Genomic DNA, 9,569 nt, shown 5'->3' with positions numbered 1-9,569 from the left:
GGTTTTAGAAATTACTTGCTGCAACTGTCCACCCTCCTTGCTAGAGAAGGACACCTAGAAGCAAAAATTCCTTATACATCAAGGCGCTTATTTTCACAGTATAGAATATTAGCACAAGCCATGGATGAAGGCAGCTTTATGCCAGTACAGGCTCAATGTAGTTGAAGAGCAAGGGGAAACTCTTCAGAAAAAAGGCAGGTGGAATGAGAGCTAGATCGATCAACTTGACTGTCAGCCATAATTCTCAAGTGCTGTTCTTACAGCATACATTAGTAACATCTCCCAAAACGATGGTCTGCATTTCCCTTCTTATGTTCAGTAAGATCTACACTTTAATAAAGAATAGCCATGAAAACATTCTCTAAACTGCCAAATACCAACTGCTTAACAGAATCTCAGAGAAAGTAAGCAATTACCAGTTTCCCTTACTACAACTTACTCAGCACCTGATGCAGCACTAACTCAAGCTTCACATACTCCAGCTAGCAAGAGAAATTAACTACCTCCTGAACAGAAGTTTCCCTTCCCAGCCCTGCACATAGTCATTTTGTCATATGCTCAAGTCTGTCTCTCCAGTGTCAGAAGTATAGAAGACACATCCTTGAACAGAACAAAAGTTAAATTGCTCTTCCTTATCCAGTCATGGTGATTAATGGTACTCTACAGCCTCTGAGATAGTTTAGTTTTAGTCCATGAACAAGTTGAAGACATGCTCTGTATTTAGATCTTTGCACAAAACTCCTCAGAATCCCTTAAAACAAGTACAGATGCCAGCTTTTATAGGTATGGCAAGATTGTTGGTGAAAATGAAGAAATGGAAACAAAAAAACAATAGCTAAGCAGCTAGCTCTTTCGAACTTCAAGTAAACAAAGACAGCACTAACAGATGAAACAAAGTAACAGACTTAAATAAAATCAGTAGAGACTTGATCAGTAGACCAACTTTTTTGGTGGTTTTGTTTGTTTGTTTTTAAAAGAGACAGCGATGTAGAAAACTAGTATGAAAACAGACAAATAACCACTCAATGGCTTTTATGCTGTGAGGAGTCAGGCATTCACAATAGCACTTCACAACGACATAATGATTCTATGATACACTGCAGAATCTTTATAATCTACAGCAGCAGATCAGAAAGCAGCAAGCTACAAAGCAGTGGCAAGTCATCCATGAGCTAGAGTTTTTTATATCAATCTTTCATTCATTCTATACAAAAAGGTATCGATCATTAAAAACATACTGAACTTACAGAATTACCACATAATTGACAATTACCATTTAAAGAGATGGCCATTACCAGCAAAACTCCTCAGCTGCACATTCGTACAAACTATACACAAACTGTAGCAAGAAAATATTCTCTGAAAAGGTTCAGCGTAAACAGCATCTGACAGTCCATGCAAGAAAAATAAGTAAATAAACAAGCACTACCTTTGCTATGTATCATAATAATTGCATTCCAGGCACATGTGAAGTCTCCTCCCAGGAATTTTTAAAGGCAAAATCACTTTCACAGACCCTTACTGCTACCTACAACAAATTTTAAACACTAGGTGGATGTATGACACGTAGAGTGAAAAGGGAAGAAACAGTCTGTCAGTGCAAGGTGTTAACTACTGCAGCCTACTAGCAGTAGCTACAGGCTTTAATTTGGTTCCTCTCTGCAATTCACCAAGAATTGCTTTTGAAGACCAAACTATGGCATAAGGGACAATGAAAATAACTTACAAACATTAATAAAGATGTAATACGTTGTTTAAATAGATGACATCTTCACTGACACTCTTTCCCTCCATTCTTTACAACACAACTTAATAAAATACCTCACAAGAAACATGTATCATTAAAAGTTTGGCTGACAAGGACAGAACAGGCCCTGTCTCACAGTGAACTCCACACAGCAAATCCTGGGCATCTGAAAGACTTTTTCTCTCAGGATGTACGATGTGTAGACCTCTTCATACACTGTGAGCATTTGAAAAAGTAATTTCAGGGGGGAAAAAAGTTCATTCTTTTGTTTTTGGATTAAAGCTGGGAGGAGAGCGAGCTGAATTTTTTTTTTTTCATTTGCATGCTAAAATTGTCAATGTCTGCAGATGGCAATAATGGCTGGTTAACTTGAAAAAAGGTTACTTATCATGGGAAGAAATAAGTGGCTAAGGAATCTTGGGGATAAGCAAAAGCAGCTCATTTTTCCCTCATCTTCACTCTTCCAGCAAATATATCTTACAGTAACATCAGGCCTAATAACAGAGGCTACAGAAGAGGAATCTGGAATCTTTTCACTTATCCTTATACTCTGTATTTCCACATTCTAAAGAGAAAATAAATCCCCATGACACTTTCCAGTCACCTCCAGAGATTCAATTCAGTGTCGACTCATGCTTGTGATTGGAGAACAAATGCCCTGACAGAGCAGTGGCTTTGGAAGCCTATCTCAAGTCCCGCTAGGCAAGTCATCTGACCCATGTGGCGGAGTTGTGGAGCGAGGAACTGAAACATGGGGACAGAATGTACTTCCCCTTCCCAAAGTAGCAAAAATACTTAATTTGTAAACCATAATCCATTTACATACTTGATCACAGAATGGTTTATATACAGAGTTAGTCCTACACATTCTTGTGTTCCATTGCATTGTTAGCTTCAGTAAAAAAGAAAAAAGACCAGGGTAAAATATCTTTTTGTCAAAAAAAAACCCAAAAAACAACAAAACAAAACAAGGCATTATCCTCTCTGTATCTGTAACACTTTGTCCAAATTCAAGCCATTTTTAGTCATAAAATCATAATCACACAACCTATGAGCTGTTATCATCTGGGCATGATAACCTTACATAATTTGAGTAACTGTTACAGATTAGAGCAAACATATTCCTGATAAACAATTTCTGGTGGTAGCATCTAAGACTATGCCTAAAAAGTTGCACTAAAAATGACTGCAACTAATACAGTCCTTTTTATACCTACATATTTTGAAGATATTAACAAAATAAAACCTTCAAGTGCCAAAATTCATTTAATACCACTTCGATCAACACACACAGACTGCTTCTCGTAACTCCTGTCAAGTCTTGAAAGAATCTCACATGCAAGAATGTGAACTGAAGAAAATTAGCTCCACTAGTTACCCAGAAGCCTTTTTATCTGGTCCAGTGCCATTTATGCTACCTCAGATATAAGCCTATACAACTCTAGACTAGTTTTCTTATGGACAGTGGTTGAAATAAGAAGTATGAATGAAGCATTTTATTAATATAAACACAAGTCTCTTCTGAAATTGTTACAGAACTTGAGAGGGACTTCTACCTCATTCTAGCCAGCCAAGAAATAGAAGTACAAGATTAGAAACACAAGAATAATAAATTGTTATGCAAATACACTACTCACTCTGGTGCCACCAAGCATAACGCTACTGTGAACCAGGATAAATGTTACTAAAAAGCACCTTTCAATTAAACTGTTCCTGCTCATTAACAGTTAGACTGAAACTTCTGGTAAAATAAGGTATTGCCACAGTATTTCAAATGGACTCGATTTTATATTTCACTGCAGGAATAGACATAGATTGTAGCAATGAACTTCAGAATTTAAAAGTACAGATTCAAGGTAAGGTAATGATAATTTACGAAATCCAAACATGCTGGGAAAAGATGGTTGGGAAGGAAGAAAGGATTTTCCAGGAAAAAAAATACAAAAATATTGGGCATTTCTTCACAATTTGCCTGAGAACAGTATAAGCATAGATCAAAGAACTTTGCCTTACCAAGATTTTAACTAAACACCTGTGAATTAATCATCATCTTATGGCAACCCAATACAAAAAGCAGGACATTAAAGCATAAATTGATTTAAGATGCAAGGCTACTTTGCAATCAGCCTTAGGAAACTGCTACAGGAAAAGGCAGTTTAGTTTCTTCATTCAACAAATGAAATAAATCCATGCAACTGTTCCTAAAAAAGGTAAATGTTCATCTTTAAACCTGATGGATTTCACTCACAGAGCATAATTTTTTACTACACTGTTTCCAAGCAACACAAAAGAGCTTTTCTGCAAGTGCAGGCTTCTGCATAAGGCAAGAGCAACTTGCACTTGTGGGCAAGAAATTCTAAGTGAGCATTTAACAAGTGGTGGTGTTATGCTTGCTTTTCCTTGAAAAAGATTCAGTAAAGCTTGAAAAACAGTCACGAAACAGCTAACTAGTATAGTGCTAAAGCAAAAAAGACTAAGGGAATCCCTTCGCTGTAGCACCGCAACTGTGGGGCTTTCATAAGCACAGATAGAACCCATCAGACAAACACTGTACACTGGTTTGGGGTCCACACCTTAGAAAAAAGGAATAATTCAAAGATGGAAAGAAAAGTATTTCACGCATTAAAAGGACTGATATGATTACAGTGCGTTAGCACTCTCAAAGTGCAGAAATAGTGTTAGAAGTATCTTTAACAGATACAGGTTTAACAAAAGTTAGAGTCTGAAATATAAATACTTTGATTTAGAAACAGGGGTATATGTATTTTCAGCTGTGTACATGATTCGGTACTTAAACAAGCCCATAAAAAACTCCCTTACCTCTTGCCTATTTTGAATCGTCAAATCAAGATTGGAGTTCTTGTGTCTAGAACATACTTTATATTTTAGGAAAAAAATATAAATGAAACAAAACCCAATTATTATCACAATGGAACAGTATGAAATACAATCATCTGCAACAAAGAGTTAAGATAAGATCTCAATCCATACACAACTTTTAACTTACAAATGTCTCTATCTCAAAATGATTTTGGGGAAAAGTCACTCTGAAAGAACAAAGCATGCCACTATGTTACAAAAAAAAAAAAATCTCATTCCTCAAATAAGTTCTGCTGATTGCCACTGCTCAGTACAAAAAACCAGATTTGTTATAATAAAAATAAACATCTTGTCTACTAAAGTAAAATAAGTTTGGCAATGTCCTTCAACTAAGTAATCAACTGACCTATGGCTTTCACTATGCCAATCTGTGTACTAAAACTAATAGTTCAGATACAACAAAATGTCAGAGACAATTATTCATAAAGAATATATAAGTTAGTTGCATTGTACCTTTCGGCTTGTTCTTTCAGATGACAAACTAGAAAAAGCTGTACAGCACAACACATTACCTGACAAAAAATTGGCAAACACTGCACTGGCAATGCTTACATATTTTCATGAATAAATGACATTTATGGTTACAAACATTAATATAACGTTTGCATGCACATTGCAAGAGAAGATAGCAGAGACAACCTGTTCTGGCATAACATCACACATAATTCACACAAGATTTGCATTATATGCAGTAACATCACAATGATTATATAATAATCAACTAAAGATAGTATCACTGACTATCTAGTTATGCAGAGAGTGAAAAGAAAATTCTTAACGAAACCTGAAAAACTTGACAAGATGCCATTTGCAAGTCAGCAAATAACAGGATACTAATTCTGGCAATCTGAAAAAATAACTTTCCTGTCTTAATTAAGCAAATACAGCACAGTACATTCTTGCCAATATACAACATACACAGAATGCTTCCTACCTTAAATCAAAATGAATTTATGCTATTCACAAAGCAAAGATATCCTCAGTTTCCAACAATAAGGATAGCCTCAGTTTCAAACAAGAAGGATTCTTATTGCCACCAAACCACAAGCCCTTTTAATGTAGATATACTTCTATGTTATTGACAGTCACAAGGTCAGGATACAAAAATAGTTATCTGCTAACGTCAACCTAAATATATGTCTGTAGGGATAATAATAAGTCTCCTTCTTGCCAATTTGCAGAGAGATGGAAAATAATGGTAGAGCTAGTTTAAATAAGTTCTTCCACTAGCAGGAAAACTACCAAAAAAACTGGTTTTCTTCACAGTTGCGTATTTCTTCCTTACAATCTTACCCTGCATTGTAGTAATGCCAACACACATACCTCGATTATCTCCAGTTCTCCCCTCCACCCCCTCAACAATTTCCCCCACTGGCTCCATCAACTTAAAATTGTGATTTGAAAAAGAGGCAGTCATAACTGTGAGAGCAGTCATCTTTTGGCACAAAGAACAAGTAACTTGAGCTCATCATACTTTGCCATTCCCCCCACTTTTGAATAATACATGCTATGTTTGACAAAGGAATAGAAAGACCCTGAAGTTTCTACGTAAAATACGAAGCTCCTAGTATAAAGTACTGTTTCTGATTAAGGAAAAAAAAAAGAAAAAAAAAAAAAGGGAAAATAGTATCAACTCACTGCTGCTTTATTCCTTCCTACAATGCTGGCTCTGCAATATGATTGCAGGACTTCAGGTCTCTGCAGTATCAAACTTCAATCAAACTTTCAAAAGCAAATAAAGCTTTCAATCTCATTACTACTCACCACGCTGAGTATTTCACTTTCATAGTCTGTTGATTTAAATATAGATGCACTTATTCAGTAAAATTAACTTGAGAAAATCTAATTCAGATAGGAGCAGCAAGTTTTTTCTTGGCTCTTTAGAGCCATTATAGAACAAACACTGTTTACAGCATGTCTTCAGTTAGCAGTGAAACTGTTACATATCACAATAGCAAAGACTGCTTTTAATGCAGAATAACCCCTTTCTCTCTTCCCTTTTATTGCATTTATGACTTTCACATATTAGCTACACTTAAAGCCTAATACAGCAAGCTTGCATTTTAAAAAGGGAGGTGCAAGGAATGCAAAACTATATATTTACTTCAAGACAGAGCTTCAAAATAAGTCTTGCCTAAGCTAAAAGACAGACAGCTTCTGCCTGGCTTTTAACCTATTGCAATCCAACTGCCCTGAGCAGGTTTTCTCTACATTTCCTCTAAACATACCTAACCTAGCAAATCAGAGTAATTTCAACCATCATTAAACATCTTTACTACCAATGACAAAAAGAGAACAGAGTTTAAACTACTAAACCCTCAGGAATGCCAACAGTCTTAAATCCACTGCATCTCCAAATACCATCATCAATAAAAGCTTCCATTTAGTAACTCTACTTCCTCATGTGTACCAACAGTAGTACACAGTAGTTCCCAAGCAAAAAAAATAGAGAAAATGTTTATTTTATAGCATACAGGATCTCATTACACTTTCTTGTAAGCTGGTATCATCTCTTAAGACAGTACCCGAAAAGTGAAACACTATCAACATGCATGCTTTTCAAAACATCACATCCACATCCACTTTGTAGGTCAGATCTAGCTTAGAGCTTCAATGGAAATGCTTCTACTTCTACTTACAGAGTTTCCCAGAGAGTTCAGGAATTTAATCTGAAATTATTTCAGTCCTGGGAGATCATTACCTGACAAAAGCTAAAAAGGCTGCCTAGATTAAACAGTCATATGGGCAAAAGAAAATGGAAGCTATTAAAGCAAATGTATAACGGTTCTTGACAAGAAAGCTTACCTATATCTCAAATACAAAGCTTAGAGATGACCTCCTCTAAATCATGTAGGTAGTCAGGAGAAGTAAGAGTAGGCTGGGCAGCTGCAGCAACTAGAAGCTGTACTTTACAGTCTCTTAGTAGAAGTCTTTCATAGCATGGTAATTAATTTCTGCCATTCTAGGCATTAGTATTAGGCAACCATAGTTACAATCTCTTAGTTGACTTTAAAACAGCATTTAGAAGCGTTCAGTCTTGATTTTCTATGGTGACAGCAGAGTAACAAGATCAAGCTGGCTAGATCTGCCCACATAAAGAAATCAAACAGATTTTGCTCAAAAAGTGATTTACAAAATGCTTTAAAAATTATTTATTTCCAAGCTTTCTGTTGCAGTACCCCATGTATCTCTTTAGAAAACCGCCTGACCCTTTTCTAATGCATCCTACATGATCTCACCAAGTACCTTCAGTTCTGCACAGGTTCTGTATTTTAAACACATTATAAAGTATCTACAAGTACAACTTACATTGAAGCAGCAGAGCTACTGGAACCGTACAAGGTTTCTATTTCTATTCACCTTCTCACCAACCAAAGAATTATATGAATTGCAGAGCACCTTTATGAGACACGATAAGTATCACAGTTCAGATTCTCATCTGATCTGCCACTAAAAGAATGAACATAAAGTTCACAAGTATGCTACCCAACAATAATAACAACATATTTAGCATATGCCTAGTTGTTCATGCTTTATAAAGGAAACCAATTTACAATGGAAGATACATATATGGGATGCTCCTTAAACATAAGGTTCATCTCAACCGTTTTGTGTTTGTTGTGTCTTTTTTAAATTCAAACCTTTTCATCCACAAACTTAATTCTTCCATGAAACTCTGGAAAACAATTATGTAGCATTATTTTGAAAAACACCAAACAAAATATTTTGGAAGAACATTCCAGAGCATATAACAGATAATAAAACAGAATTTCTTGAACTGATTTCTCAGAGGCACACACTTCATACAGAAGGCAGGAAATGGCTAAACTAATTTGACACAAAGCATGCATAGAGTGATAGTCTGCAACAATTAAAAAAAGAAAAAAATCAAACATGAAGTAACAAAAGAACATCCAAGTACTTCATAAACCATAATCATCAAGCCTCCTGTGAGCCTTATTAACTTCAAGACATGCTAAACTTTCCACACAGGGCACTCTGAAGCAATGCCTGACACTTTCAGACTAAAAGAGACTGACTTAATAGACCCAAATCTGACAGCGTGACAACTCACTAAAACTCAGTGTTAGAGAAACAATCAGAATTTTGTAATATCAAATAAATAAATATATATATATATATGCTAAGGCCTTAAAACAACTCAGACCACAAGCTTTCCATATTTTACCTACGAGTACCACTTCACTTCCTACTTCTAACAAGACTTAAAATCCCATATGCCACTTAGATACACAGCACCGAAGCCACACAACTGCACAGGTGAGGTCATACACGCAAGGGGCATGTCCCCTCTATTCTCTAGCTTACTGGAAACGGTATCTCCACCGCTACCAACCGCCACCCCGCCCCTCAAAGCGACCCTTTTTTCTCCCAAATCCGTGGCATTTTGGAGCTCCGCAAACCCACCCCTGAACGGGAGGAAGCATTCAGGGACAACTCGGGACAGCTCCATCCACCCCGCTCCCCACAGGCACCACGGCCTTGCCCGCGGCTGAGCTGCCAGTCCCGGGCCCCTCCACACAACAGGCAACTCTGCTCTGGGGTAGGAAGGGATGGAGGGGGGGGGGTGCCGGGGTTTCCTTTCCCCCAGAAGACAAGAGCCACCTTCCCCTGGGGCGGGGGGGCAGCTGTCCAGACAGACAGAAGGACAAGGGCAGACGCTCCCCTGGCCCACGGAAGACTCCCTGCTCCGGGAGGGGTGTCTGGGGAGGGGAACCCCCCACAAAATCCAATCTCCCCTATTAACACCACCACCCTCCCCGAGGATACAGCGTGCTTGCTGCAGCACGGGAAGTTCAAGCACAGCACACCGGTGCACCCCCCTCAAACCCCGGACACCTGGGAGGCAGAAGGCCCGCTTCTCCGCGGACCCCCACCCCCGCGGGGCAGCGAAGACCCTCGCCCCGCACCCTCCCCCACC

Source organism: Haliaeetus leucocephalus, unplaced genomic scaffold (genome assembly GCF_000737465.1).
Source record: "Haliaeetus leucocephalus isolate CR32 unplaced genomic scaffold, Haliaeetus_leucocephalus-4.0 Scaffold201, whole genome shotgun sequence".
NCBI classification, from domain to species: Eukaryota; Metazoa; Chordata; class Aves; order Accipitriformes; family Accipitridae; genus Haliaeetus; species Haliaeetus leucocephalus.
This window is presented reverse-complemented; position numbering follows the sequence as displayed.